Source organism: Asparagus officinalis, chromosome 8, assembly GCF_001876935.1.
Source record: "Asparagus officinalis chromosome 8, Aspof.V1, whole genome shotgun sequence".
Lineage (NCBI taxonomy): Eukaryota > Viridiplantae > Streptophyta > Magnoliopsida > Asparagales > Asparagaceae > Asparagus > Asparagus officinalis.
The window spans coordinates 40,384,372-40,400,061 of record NC_033801.1 but is presented as its reverse complement, the minus strand read 5'-3'; positions in this window follow the sequence as shown (position 1 = coordinate 40,400,061).

Genomic DNA, 15,690 nt, shown 5'->3' with positions numbered 1-15,690 from the left:
TCGTTTCACCCAAATTCTTCATCTCAAACTCCTTTGAAAGTTGTGCCTTTAAATCATCTATAGCAGATATGGAAATAAAGACAACCAACATATCATCGACATAAAATAACAAATACATGTACGCACCTCCTTTCAACTTGTGAAAATATACACAAGGATCAAACTGGCTTGAGTGTACGAATGACCAATCATAAAACCATCGAATCACCTATACCACTGTCGAGGATACTGCTTCAAATCGTATAGCGATTTCTTCAATCTGCAAACTAATTTTTCTTTCCCTGCAGCTTGGAATCCCAATGACTGAGTCATATATATTTTTTCATCAAGATTACCATGAAGAAATATCGTCTTCACATCCAACTGATCTAACTTTAAACCATACTGTGCTACCAAAGCTAGCAAAATCCAAATCGAAGTGTGCTTCACCACCGGAGAGAAAACCTCATTATAGTCAATTCCTTCCTCATGTGCATAGCCCTTCGCAACCAACCTAGCCTTGAAACTCAATGGAGTGCCCTCAATGCCCTCTTTCTTTGTGTATACCCACTTGCAACCAATTGCTTTCCGCCCTTTGAAAGCTCAACCAGCTCCCATGTATCGTTCTTATGAAGAAACTCCATCTCCTCCTGCATAGCTACCTGCCATGAATCATCCTCCGAACTCTGCTTGGCCTCTCTGAATATAATAGGCACTATCTCATCGATACTCTCCACCGGAAGTGCATATACAACTGTGTCGGTATACCGTGCTGGCAACCGTATGTCTCTCTTCTGTCTCCGAACCGTAATAGAATCCTGAACCTGAGCCATCGGTCCCTGATCCTGCACATCGGTATCCATATCTTCGGTATCACTGTCATACTCGCCTGGCATCACCTCAGTCGGCACTCTAATGGATACTGTATCATCTGGACAATGTGGAGCTGCATCGATCTTCACCAGCTACGATATCTCCTCCGTCGGGTCGCTCTCCACCTGATAAGAGCTAGGAAGCTTCAAGATAGAAGCCTCATCAAACGTGACGTCTCTACTCAGCATAATCTTCCTAACAACTGGATCCTAAAGCTTGTATCCCTTGACACCGCGCTTGAATCCTACAAATATGGTCTTCCTAGCTCGAGGTTCCAATTTATTTGTTCTCATATGATATAATGCAGGGTATCTGAATACCTTGAGCTGGTCATAGTCGTGTGCTGACTCTACTGACCACTTCTCCATAGGGGTCTTCCCCTCAATCGCAGATGAAGGTAGCCTATTAATAAGGTGGCTTGCATATGAAAGTGCCTCAGCCCAAAAGATCTTCTTTAAACCACTTTGCGATAATAAACATCAGATCTTCTCCAGTAAAGACCGATTTAGCCTCTCTGCTACCCTATTCTGCTATGGTATATGACTAATCGTGAAGTACCTCTCTATGCCCTCGTCTCGACATAGCTGTAGAAATGGGTCTGAAGTATATTCACCACCGTTGTTGGATCACAACATCTTGATCTTTCTTCCAGTCTGCAGTTCTAATCTCTTCTTCCCCTCTATGAATATATCTAGGACTTTACTCTTCTTTGTCATGGTGTACACCTAACATCGCCTAGAATAGTCATCAACGAACGTGGCGAACCAATATCGACCACCAAGTGATGCAGTCTTGGTGGGACTCCAAACGTCTGTGTGCACATAGTCCAGAATGCCCCTCATCTGATGAATGACTGTCCGAAACTTTACCTTCGTCTTTTTTCTAAGAACACAGTGCTCACAGAACTTAATTTTTTCACTCTTGACTCCCTTCAATAGCCCCTGCTTGCACAAAGCCTGCAGTGACTTCTCATCTGTGTCCTAACCTGTAATGCCAAACCCTGCTCATGTCCCCCTCTTAAATAGCGGAAGTAACCTGGCCAATCTTGGTGCTCCCCTTCAGATAATACAAGTTTCGATTGCGAACTCCCTTCATCACCACTAAAGATCCCTTAGTAACCTTCGCTACAGCATCCTCAAAGGTCACATTGAATCCCTTCGCCTCCAAAGCTCCAACTAAGATAAGATTCTTCTTCAGCTGAGGAACAAATCTCACCTCCTTTAATTCACGGACTACTCCATCGTGCATTCAAATCTGCATTGTACCTATCCTACAAATACCACAGGATTGATCATTTCCCACGACAACAACTCCACCATCGAGCTTCTCAAAAGATGCAAACCAGTCTCGCCTAGGGGTTACATGATAGGTAGCGTTGGAATCAAGTATCCAATCTGATGCATCTAAGTGGTTCACCTCCGGAGTAATCAATAGAAAAAAGCTCGAATCATCAGAATCATCATCTTTCACTACATTCACCTCATTGGCCTTCGGGCCCTTTTTCTTTCCATTCTCCTTCTCCTTGAGCTTCCGGCAGTCTCTCTTCCAATGTCTCTACTCCTTGTAGAATGCACATTAGTTGTTTACTAACTGGTGACGATCTCTAGACTTTAACCTTCTTCTATTACCACCTTTCGGATATGGGCTTCTTCCTCTTGTCAACAAGGCCTCTCCTTAAGTACTAGCGCGGAAAGTCTCCTTATCCTTCCTCCTCAAATCATAGTTCATCAAAGCGTTAGTAACTTCACTATAGCTGATAGAAGATCTTCCGTTCAACAAAGTGAGTACAAATGTGTTATACTCCTCATCCGGTAAGGAGCCCAAAAGAATAATAGCCTTGTACTCATCCGAAATCTTCTCATCAATATTCGCCAAGTTTGACAATAACTTCGTATAGTTGCTCACATGAGCCAAAAGCGAGGTGCCTCTGGACATCTGGAATATGAATAACCTACGCAGCAAATGCAACATGTTCTTAACACTCTTCGTAAGGTACTTATTATTGAGAATTTCTCACATCTTCATCGCAGACGTCACCCCAATCACATCATACTTTAGCTCCTATTCCAAACAGGACATGATCATCCCACAAGCGTTCCTATTTATCTTTTCTCATATCGCCTCTTCATATTTTGGTGGTCTTTCACGGACCATGATGGTCTCCTCTAAGTTCTAAGCATTAAGCGCATCTTGTACGTCGCTCATCCACAAACCAAAGTTAATTTTACCGTCATACTTCACCATACTAATTTTAATGTTTTGAAAATCAACTTGAACTGTACTCGCCATCGACTTGCTGCTTTCACCTTCTTCTCCTATTGCAAACTGACTCCAAGTTGTAGAGAAAGAATCAAACTTTGATAAAAATTAAGAATTACCCAACTGAACCCTAGATCGGATTCCAAATAGATCTCCTGTCCACACGAGGAAAGCAAAATCTCTAAGGACAACTCCTAATGCTATCTCCACCGAAGCCTAGAACTCCAAGAACCAAGCTTTATACAAGAATCTTCCTCCACCTAATTTCAAAACCCTAGATCTAAAATCTGGGCTCTGATACCACTTGTTGCGCGCAGCAAAAATTTTGGTAGCACAACAAGAGAGTCAGGTCGCAATAGGAATTCTCGTTTCACCAAGGAAAAAAGAACCTTAAGCAAAATATCTCAACAAAGTGGGATATCAGCTCTTCCTCTCATTAGTTCTAGGACTGACCCGTCGAGGAAATCTAAATAAGCTATTACAAATCACACAAAAGTGAGACAAACTAATTTTACATGGTTCGGTAAATTGCCTACGTCCACGGGGCAAGCAGGGGTGAGATCTACTATTAGAGGAAGAGAATACAACTAGGGTTTATAATTACACAACTTAAACCCTCAAAAAATCTCTCAAATCCCTCACAATCTCTCTCTCAAAAGGATGCACAAACTCTCTGAAACCGGCGGCTCTCCTCCGCAGTTTTGCTTTTCACGCCGAAAAATCAATCTGCTGCAAAATCCTACTTTGCTCGCTTCCGCACTCTGCAGCCACCAAAAATATTCCCTACTCACCCTAAAAAAATGAAGTTGATATATATAGTATGCAGAAATCGGTCTTCGGGTGGGCCGTGGAATCAAAACCGCGCTCACGCTCTTGCCTCGGCGGATGCAAGGACTCGCGTGGGACCTGCTCACGTGGGTGGCCCCCACGTCTTCACATAATATCTGTCATACATGGATGTCCAAGATAGGAGATCGATACTTAAAACTCACAAAGAGAGGCCGTCCGCCCATTCATGTCTTCATTCCCTTATCGGCGTTCTCTCCATCCCTACCGCTGCAATATAAGCATGCACTCTTCGGTGTACTTATAATTAAGCAATATAAACATACACAGCAGATCGATAATGCAAGACCCTATAAGTTTTAAACATAAGTTCTATAGAACTTAACTGCCTCTATATTAAAATCAGCATAATCTTTAGACTTACTTTCATAACTAAATCGATAGTTTTAAACTTAATTCTTACTTATGTTGGTATCTATGTTTTTGTTTCCTAAGCTTAGCCTGTTGTTTAAAAGGAAAAGGTTAATAACTCAAGTTACTAATTGCATAGTGTGAAAATTATGTTTCTCTCTTCTTGTGGATGACCAACAAATGCTGTAACCTCCTAATAAAAGAAAATCTACACATATCTGTTAGTATAACAAAATACTAACATAAAAATGGATAAGATTTATATCCCAAATTGTTAGAGATAACAAAATACAACTAATGTGTCAAGGATATGATACAGAAGTATTAAAGATTTGTGCATAATAGATGCATGATCAAGTTGAGGAAAAATTCTGACTAGAACCATGAAGCTCTTGATACTTATAAGAAGGAAAATCTAGAGATATGGACTAACGAAATAGAGAATCAGCTGAAGCTAGACTCATATTGCTAATCTTTAGCTAAATTTTCATCAAGAAATCAATCTAACTCATCTCAAGCCATAAGAAACATCAAGAGAGATCTCTAAATAGAACCATAATCAATATAAATAAAAATAAAGAACCAATTATCTTACATACTAGCAAAAGTCCTGAGGAAGTTCACATTTGCAATATACTGCCGCAAAATGTCGACATCTAAAAAAAAAACAACAGGGGCTTGCAAGCAGTGAACACCACGTCATTCTGCGACTGGATCTAGAACCTCATTGCCGCTAATCGTCGATAACTGCAGCTCCAATTAGGGTTAGGATAATAGTTATTATAGTCAAAATTGTTTGATTAGGGTTCGAATTAAGGTTATAGGGAAAAAGTAGTTTAATTAGGATCGTTTGGGGGATTCATACAAAACTAAACAATAAATTATGAAAATTAGACAAAAATAAAAAAAATTCATGCAACATTACCTTAATTAAAGGGAAGAAAGTTATATCCTTCTTTTTATTTTTCTTTTCGCATGTACATATATTCTTTGCTGGAAAAGTCTACATGATGGGATAAATCTAGTACATATGAAATAATGATTGCTGGGGCATGGACTACGGATCCTTTGCACGTGAACAGTACTTGCACAATGAATGAACACATTTACACAATGCTTAGCTAGCTCGAGCCTGTTCACAGATCCTAAATCCGGTTCGAGCGAGCTAACCCATACTCAAATGTGGTCCACACTTCAAAAAAACAATCATAAGCTACTAAGGAGGCGTTTGGTTCAAATGCCAAAATTATAAAATTTGTAATCCCATAGGGAATTTGAAATCCATATATAGGTTTTTTTACATGCTTTAGGATTTCTAAAATTTTATTTGGTTCGACATTATTGTAGGATAACAAATCTTACAATTTGTAATATCTTGTTTGGTTCAAACCTAAAATTGTAGGATAACAAATTTTAGAATTTGTTATCTACAATTTGAACCAAACAAAGGATTTCTAAAAGAATGAGAGGTGAATATGCTTACCTTGGTGAGCTTACCTCCCACAAGAGAATAATATAATTGTATAGCAATTGGTGTAACCCTATCTATTAAATTTTGAACTCCAATGGCTACAAACGATCATATTTTTACAATTGCTGTAAGCATAGCTCAATTCCACTATCTTCATGAGTTTTTTTTTTTTTTTTTTTTTTTTTTTTTTTTTTTTTTTTTTTTTTTTTTTTTTTTTTTCCTTTTTTTTTTTTTTTTTTTTTTTTTTTTTTTTTTTTTTTTTTTTTTTTTTTTTTTTTTTTTTTTTGCAGGGAAGAAGCCTTCACACAAAAAATTCAGCAGTTTTTATAGAGAAGCAAAAACGATGCAACTGTAAAATCTCGACAATCTTGAAGTAATGCAAAAATAAAAAAAAATAATGGTCGTTACTATTAGGGTTGTGCTAAGTATCCAAAGAAAGAATGTAATTTCTTTCAATAGGCTTATCGACAAAAGCAGTCATGAAGTATTGGTTAAAGATAGGAAAAATTTTAAAATCAGAAAAATTGAAGTTAGAATTTGAATGTTGTAGAACGGTAAAAAATAACTTGGAAAAAGTGTGTACTCTTTTTTATTTTTTCTATATTTCTATATTTTATTGCCTTGTACTTGCAATATGTATTGAATCTGAAATGAAACCTTTAGTCTACCAATTTCAAATTTCCAAAACAAAGACCTCGGCTATGTAAAAAAATACAACATAAATGATTACATAGAAGGCTCAGATAATGGTCATTTTATCAACACGAAATGCATCACCTATATATTGTAATTGCGTTGCACATTTCATTTAAAAAATGAGTTGCCTTGCCTAAAAATTGCAAATGCAATCTAGATTGCATTCTCGTTATTGAGTGCTTCATGTAAACAACGAAATCATATTATAAGTTGCATTATCAAAAGTCGCCCAATCATCATTGTCATACCAATATAAATCCTCATAAAAGCATCCAGCAACTAAAGCCACCAATGAACCAATATCAACTTAAACTGAAAGCAACTAGCAAGGCTCAACCACAACTTGAATCAAAAATATATATGTTTATGTACAAAGTCTTGCAAATAGCAGGTCAAACCAGCAAGTAGCAAAATGTAAACAATCAGGAAACTAAAATCAGCAAACAACAAGTAGCCAGCAACTAGGAATCTGAAATCAACAAACAACAACAAACAACAAACAACAAACAAGCTCAAATAATGAACTAGCAAGTAGCCAAAATCCCCTAGTAGCAAGCAAGCGTGCAATCAAGCAAGCAAGCTTGCAATCAAGCAAGCAAGCAACCAATAACCAAGAAGATGAAATCAACAAACAATAAGTAACAACAAGCAACAAATAGCAGCCAGCAACCAGGAATGTGTAATTAGCAAACTACAAGCAATAACAAGCAAACAACAAGCTCAAATAATGAACCAGCAGGCAGCCAACAATCCCCCAGTAGCAAGCAATAGCAACCAACAAGCTAAAACCAGTATAGTAAATAGCAATAAGTTTAAATAAGGAACATGAAATGTGGATAGAGATATTGTAGGGGCTCAGATATAGGTACAATATTGAAAACACGGATTGCCTCATCTAACAATGAACTTTCTGATGTAAATTGCAATCACATAGATGGATTGCCTCACCTAAACATTACAAATGCAATGTAAATTGCATTCTCATCTAGGATTGCCCTACCTAAACATTACAAAGACATTGTAGATTGCATTCTCATAATAAGACCATCATCGTTGCCTAAATACCTTTAACCAATCATCAATTAAAATGATCTTAAAAGAAACAATTTCATACAAAATAGGCATACCAATAAATAGCTCAAAAAGTAGATTGCTATCAAGTATCATATCATCCATACTTATGTCAAGTATCGTAATATATGGATATATAGACCTAGCAAAAGAACACAAATTATAATGAGATACCATACTAAGAACATCAAGAATCATAATATATGGATGTATAAACATGCATCAAGTGTCAATAGCATACAATTTAGATAATTAGCAACATCTCTTACATAATTAGCAACATCTCTATAAGTACTCAAACCACATCACTGATTTTCATTAGTAAGTAGTGAAATTTGCATCAATTTTACAAATGTAATATATATATGTGAAGTTTTCAAAAGGCAAACACACAAAATAACCTATTGGTCAATGATCACTCGTTGCTCCCAAATCCTTAGTCCTTGATAATCTTCTCCATAAAAGGCTTTTGAGCATGTTTAGTTTTGATGACCAGCCTCCTAGCTTTTGATTCAGTATTATAAAAATAATCAAGATTTTTATCCAATGTGTACTCAGGTAACTCAGCTTGATGTGCTAATAGAGCCTTCTCCATGCTCTCACTCCAATATAAAATGTGTTGATGTTGAATTGAGTGTGACATTGACTCAATGAAATTAGGCAAGAGAGAATTATCCTCTTTAGCCTTGCTACACTTTCTCTTAGAATGAGATGTGTTATTTGGTGTAGAATCTACCCCACTAGAATTCTTCAATTTTTTAGCTCGAGTGTTATTGTTTAGCCCAATTGGTATACTGGGATCAAGATGTGAGTTAGAGGATAAATCAACATTATTTAAACTAAGATCTATATAATCCTCATCAACTAGAACATGTTGCTTAGAGCTAAGCTTTTTAGTCATATCTCTAGTGAGATCACCCCTTACTTGGTCATCTCCCACAGTATAACATAAGTCATTGTAGTGTGTGAGAGGAGTGTTCAAATAGTCTTTCGACCTAGAACTATTGTATTTTTTTGTCCTGTATAATGAAAGAATGCGAGGTAAATACTCATAATTTTCTGTCTTGATTTTCCACCAACCTAATCTGATTTTTTCTATTGCATTCAATTTATTGACCTATTTTCTTTCAATTCTCAATTTTAACAACTCAAAAAAGAGCCAAGACATGGTCTACATTTGTTAATTACAATAGAAAAAATAAACATTCCTAGTTATTAGCCTGTTTGGATGAATCTTCTCCATGATGTTTCCAGGCTCTCTTATATAACATAAAAAATTTAGAAATAAAATCGAATTTATCTTGTATAACAGGGTAACGTGAAAGTTGATGACTATATCTTGTATAATAGGGTTATACAAGATAAATTAGATACTATTCCTGAATTTCATCCAAATCAATTTCACCCAAATCAAAGCTTTTATCTTTAGATCTTCTTTCAAACTGAAGTTATAATAGAAACCCTAGTCATTCTCTATCTTAGAGATGAGATTTGATCGAAAATTCATCGACTTAGAAGAAGAAAGATATGGTTTTGTAGGGGAAAATGGAGGAGGTAGCTAAAGGAGGAGGGAAAGAAAAATGGAAAGCAGTGAAAATAGTGCTAGAATGAAATCCCGTTGGGGGGTCACAAGGGAAGTGTTTGCTGAAATGAAGCTTTTTATCAGAGATCCACACCAGTCCTCTCCCATTGTTAGGATTTTACAAGTTCTAAAACTTGAGTGTTTTTTACAATTTAGGGATTCAATGTTCTAAAAATTTGATTGAAACAAGTACAATATATGGAATCCAAAAACCAAAAAAAAAACAATTTTTAATCCTAGAATTTGAAATTCACCTAGTATCCCAAAAGAAAAACACTACAGGCACACCCTCTGTCACACCTCCGGTCACACCCCCTCTCCCTCTACAGTGCAGGGGGTCCCACCTGAGATTTTTAAAAAAAAATCTCAGGTGGGACCCCCTGCACTGTAGAGGGAGAGGGGGTGTGACCGGAGGTGTGGCAGAGGGTGTGCCTGTAGCGTCACTCATCCCAAAAATTAAACCAAGTACCCCCTAAACTATTCTAGAGCAATATTAAACTCATTGAGGTCCCATTACTCAGTCAAAACATCAATCATCAATCATATGAGAAGTGACAATTTCTTTGAAAAATGCATGAATGAGTAGGTACGTTAAGTTGCTTCCCCTGTCCTTTCTTCACCTTATCCATCTTTCTTTATTTGCTTTTATTGTTATTATTGGGCATCCATACATGCTGATCTTGTGTATGTCTTAGTCAAGTACATGCATATGCCTAGTCATTTTTAATTTTTTGGCAATGAAAAAAAACTAATTACCTTACTCTTATTGTTTTGGATTATTCCGACCCACTACTACAATAATATAGCATTTCTTTAATCATAACTCTTTAATAATAGCGTTACTTTTAGAAAACCACTCTGATTTGAGGGATGAAACAAATAAAACTCCTTGAGCTATTTTAACTTGAGAAGCTCCTTGAAATTTGTGCCTATTGCAAGAGACCATTGAACTTTTTTTATTTTACTAATTAGATTCCATAAAACTTTGGGGTGTCTTACAAAACACCTAAACTTTAAAATTTTCTCACTAACCCCTGTATGTAATTTGCAAATAACTAAAATATTTTTAAAAGATAAATTTTTTAATTTATTCATATCATTTGTAAAACCCGCTCCTCGTCTCCTTGAGTTATTAATTTAATTATTTGGCAATTACAACTAAGAGGTGAAAGGCATAAATTTCCAAGAGATTTTATGAGACACCCCAAGTTTATGGGAGTTTGTTATGTCAATAATTAACCTAAGTGTTAATCCTTCTTTTTGAGTCGACACATGTCCTATATTAGCATGGGCATTCTTTCCTTCTTAAGTAAGGCCGGGTTGAGACAAGCTCTCACGTGACCTCATCATTTGGATCGACCCCCCTCATTCACTCAGAGCTAGATCGACAACTTGTAAAGTCGACAAAAGAAGTAGTACTTGTTGTCCTACTTACAGTGCTAAGTCGAGAGGCGATTTGTCCTCAAACTCCACACTAACAACTATCCATCATCATCATTACTCGTGTCATGAGTCTCTATGACGCATCATCCTCCATACCACTGTAGTCGCCATCACATCAGATCAGTGGTGACTCATCTCATCTACAGTCAACATCTATAAGTCATCTGCCGATTCAGCTGCCTTCCTGGACTCGACCGGAGTTACGCTTCTACCCCTCTCATCGTATATATGGGTTCATCGCCTATTGGGGGATCCTCCGGGGGGCCCTTGAGGCCATATGTACGTCATTTGTAGCTAACTTCATCTATATATTCAGAACATATTCAGTATAATGGTTCCCCACTCAACCTCTATGCTGACTTGACCGTCGAAGAAACACTAGAGAACCCAACTCATATCCTCTAACGTGCTTATTTTGCAGTCCTCTTATCCTAAATAGCAGAACAGTTGTCTAACAAAATGAGGGGACCTACATCATCCATATCCACTCTAAACGCCATTGTTAACTCGGGATTATATTCTAATCACGTTGTGAGTCTCAGGACATCAACACTATCATCCACAGTGGGGCCTCCTTATTATTTTGGATGGGCAATCCCATATATTCGAACATCAGAATAAGAAGTTGCCATCTCTATTTAAGCTCTGCGGTAGTCTAGAGATTTCTCCATAAAGCTATAAGTGCAAGTTGACCATAAAGTATATACAGCTTCGGAGAACTCTCCAAGGTAATCAATTTAAAGATACCCTTAAAATGAGATATTTTTTTGCTATGTACCTATATGCAGATTTCGCTGCTTGATCTTCATCGACTCGACCTATTTCAGCAAAGACCTTGGTATCATTTTCATAAGTAAAACCAAGGCACGCCATCAACAAAAAAAAAACCTTGGTATCATTTTCATGAGTAAAACCCAAGGCACGTCTCAAAAGTTGGTATCATTTTTATGAGTAAAACCAAATACAAGCATATAAGACCTTGGTACCTATTTAGGATAAACCCAAGGTATGTCATCAACTCAGTTGACTTCAACAAAAATACCTTGGCATCATGTTCATAAGTCCAAGACACGTACGTCAAGACCTTGGTGTCATTGTAAGTAAACCCAAGGCACGAGGTCGAGTAGTCCCACTCTCAATACAAAGAGCTGAGTCGCCTCAACCCAAAAACAAATTTATACTCAAACAAAGTAGACTGTAAAATCTTAGCAAGATGTTATCTCAAAGGTACACAATTCAAATTGATAAAAATATCTTTTATTCATATGTGTGAAATTATTTACAGTACAAAAGTGTTGACAAGAAAAAAAAGAGATGTGTTTTGACCCCTAAGGGGACGAACTCGATAGGAATGAGGGCTGATAAACACTGGAGCCAGGAGCAGGAATCAAGCGTAGAGGAGCGATGGTGGAAATTGGCAAAGGAGTTGACTAAACCTTAGACTCGACTTCTTTGCCTTTCTTTTCTCCAGGCCCACTCTCCTAGCTATTATGGGTTGAGCCCTTGCCTGCCTCCTCGACCGACTCTTTGCCATCCTCATCACCGCTCCCACTATCAAGCGTGAACCCCCATCCTTACTTCTCTATCTCCTATAGAGCACCAAGGAGTTTGGGCACTCCTGGAAGATAGTGGAACCGTTCGGGATCACTCTTGAGTTCAGTTGGGAGCTGCACCTCAAGGTAGTCGTAGCTGGCCTTACAAGCCAGGGCCATCTCTATCTTTCTAAGTGTGCTGTGGCAATAGCCCTCAACAATCTTGAACTGATGGGCCTTAGATTCCAGATGAGCGAGGCGACCTTGTAGCGCCTGGACTTCAGCAAGAGATGACTCACACTGTCACTCGGCCTCCAAGATAGCTCAAGTGCTCCCCTGCCTGAGCCTTTCGTGAGCAGCCTGCTCCTTCTTTAGCTGGATCCACACGCTCTTAACTTCTAGTTGATTAGCTCGAGCCCACTCAAAGACATCATTCCATTCTCACCTCTCGACCTTGACCTCCTCCAATAGTTATCTTATCATCTCATTGGTAGAGTTCGTGTTGGAGATGGCTGAGATTTTCATGGAGCTTACAGATCTCGATCAACTTCTTGCTATTTGAAGTCTTCAGGCTATTGATCATCTTCTCCTGCATCTCCACCTCCTGGTGCCATTTGTCCACGCCTCTCTTTCAGATGGCCAGTTTATCATTCCTCGTAGCAATTTCATCCTCCCTCATAGCTAGGAGAGTCCTCCTGAGTTTATCCTTTTGAGCCTCCAACTCCTTTTAGAGTATGAGGTATGAGCTTTGAACTCGCTCGTATCGGCTGAACAACTCCTATTCCACCAGAGCTTCTAGGATCATATACCCCTTCAGGCATTTGTGAAGGCCGGCATCTAACATCTCGCTAAGGATCTCGTCATCACGAGGATGATAGAACTACTCAACAACTCTAGTTTGGGTGAGCCAAGACTCCAAGATCGACCCCGTCTTCTCGAGATGTCGTCTGGGTTCATATATGGACTCTTAGGACGACTCTTTATCTTAACAGGGACCAATTCTGGAAATCCCCATTAGAAGCATCCTCGGCTCGTCCCACTTCTCTGTCTCAAGTCTATCAATGCAATGAGGATACGGAAATCCTAACCCCTGAGTGGGAGGCCCCCCTTCCATAACGTTTTCCCCGCCGATGGGCCGACTCTGTGGGCATATCACGAGCCCCCTGTCCCTCTATTCAGGCCTCAACCTCTTCAGCCTCAGCCAAGTTGATATTGACCCCCTCTTCTCTAGCAAGGGATCCATCATCAACATTGTTGATATTAGCTTTTTGGGCCGGGATAGCAGTAGCGTATCTCCACTGGAGGTTGGCCAGTGGCATCCCTCTGAGCAGTAGAGGACGTACCCACCTCCCTAGCAGCTTCAGCCGACCTTTTAGGACCTCGGCTACCCACTTTTTTTAGCCTCTTCTTTTCAGCCCTCTTGACATGGACTATAGTGGCTCTCGACCCAGCCAGTCAAGCTGCTATCTCGGTCGCATGGGCCTGGACACCCTTAGCCTCCTCAGGGGCCAAATCATGGTAGATTCACTTCTTCAGCCTTGTCGAGGGCCCTCCCTGAGTTGGAGTAGGCAGAGCCACTGGCACCATCTCAGTCTTCTCCTATAATGTCAGCCTGGTCGATTATGCCTCATCATCCACAGTTGAAGGAACTATGTAGATGCTGGCAACTTGCAGGACCGAGTTGAAGAGGTTCTAGATATGATGAGAGCATGTGTAGGCCCTAATCTTATCAAGTGCATGTTTCTTGTTACTTGATAGCAAACCCGGCCTTAGCACATCCTTATTGATCTTAGGCTACGTAGAGTAGCCCAAGACGATATTACCTCCCAACACCCATATAAACCTCTCCTTCCAGTCCTTATTGGACTTGGGAGCGTTGGAGATGTTCTTATTGCCCCTAAGACCTGGAGTTAATAGTGGCCCTCCTGTTGATTCGCTTTCACATAGATGAGGTAGCCAAGAATTCATAGAGCCAGGTCGACTCTTAGCCAGTGGCAGCTAACGACGAATCCTATCAAAGTGGTAATGAAATTCGGCTTCATCTGTGATGGTGATAGTCCTAGTGCTTCAAAGATACGGTAGAGGAAAGGGTGTAGCGACAGGCGCAACCGATACTCTAGATGCTTCAAATATACTGGAGCTAGATTATTGCAGTGGTCATACACCAACTGCGTACAAGCAGGCGCCGATAGGGAAAATGTTCTAGAATGTCATATTTTTCGTACAGAGCCTCCGACTATGACGGTGATACCTTTTGAGTGGAACTTTCAAAGGTGGTTGATCCAAGCCTCATTCATAACTATGAAGGATGAAGACGCCATTAGATCAGATATTCACCAGAGAAGAGAATGAGGAAGGGATTAGAGTTTTTTTTCACAACAGATGAGTTAAGAATTTCCTAAGAGCAACAATTTGTCCTATTTTGCAATGGTCGTACTTATAGGCAGAAGGGCCGACAGGTGGTAAGATCGCAGCAGTCGACTCAGTTCCTAACCAATGGCCAAGATCATTCCCAGAAAATGAGGCGACCACTCCACGATCGAAGCACCCCCGTCTTAGTTGGCCTACAATCCCCACATGAGAGCCGAGGCGACGGTAGCTCAAGACCTTCTATGTCAACAGCAACGTCACTTCGGAAGAGACTCTTGAACAAACCCTCATAAATGCAACTTGGGACTCAGCCAACTGTAGTTCTATTTCACTCAGACTCGACCACCCCGAGTTCAAGCGAAAGAGGCCAATGTTATATCAATAATTAACCTAAGGGTTAATCCTCCTCTTGGAGCCAACATGTGTCCTATGTTAGCATGGGCACTCATACCTTCCAAAGTAGGACCGACAAAAAGGGCAGTACTTATTGTCCCACTCACAAAACCAAATCGAGAGACTGTTTGTCCTTTAACTCCACACCAACAGCTGTCCATCATCATCATTACTCGTGTCACAAATCTCTATAACTCATCAACCTCCATACCACTTTAGTCGCCGTCACATCAGATTAGTGATGACTCATCTCATCTGTAGTCAATATCTATAAGTCATCTGCTGATTTAGCTACCTTCCTAGACTTGACCGGAGTTATGCTTCCACCCATCTTAGTGGTATATATATGAATTCATCACCTACTAAGGGAGCATCCTCCGGGGGCCCCCAGGTCACATGTACGCCATTTCTAGCTAACTTCATATGCATATTCAGAACTTATCCAGTTCAATGGTTCCCCACTCAAGCTCTATGCTGACTTAACCTCAGAAGAAACAGTGGAGAACCCAACTACTCTAACGTGTTTATTTTGCAGCTCTCTTATCCTAAACAGGGGATCATCCATCTAAGAGAATGAGGAGATCTACATCGTCCATATCTACTTTAAATTCCATCGCTAACTCTAACTAGCTAGGAATTATCTTCTAATCTCGCTGCTGAGTCCCAATACATCAACAAAGTTATTTGCAAACACTCTCGAGTTTGGGGGTTTCTCAAGTCAAAATAGCACATCTCGGAGACATACTGTGCAGACTCCTCTTTGGAAATGCTACTCTTTCTCTATCACAACAGCGATTAGAATATCTTTGTCATCTTATTCATCC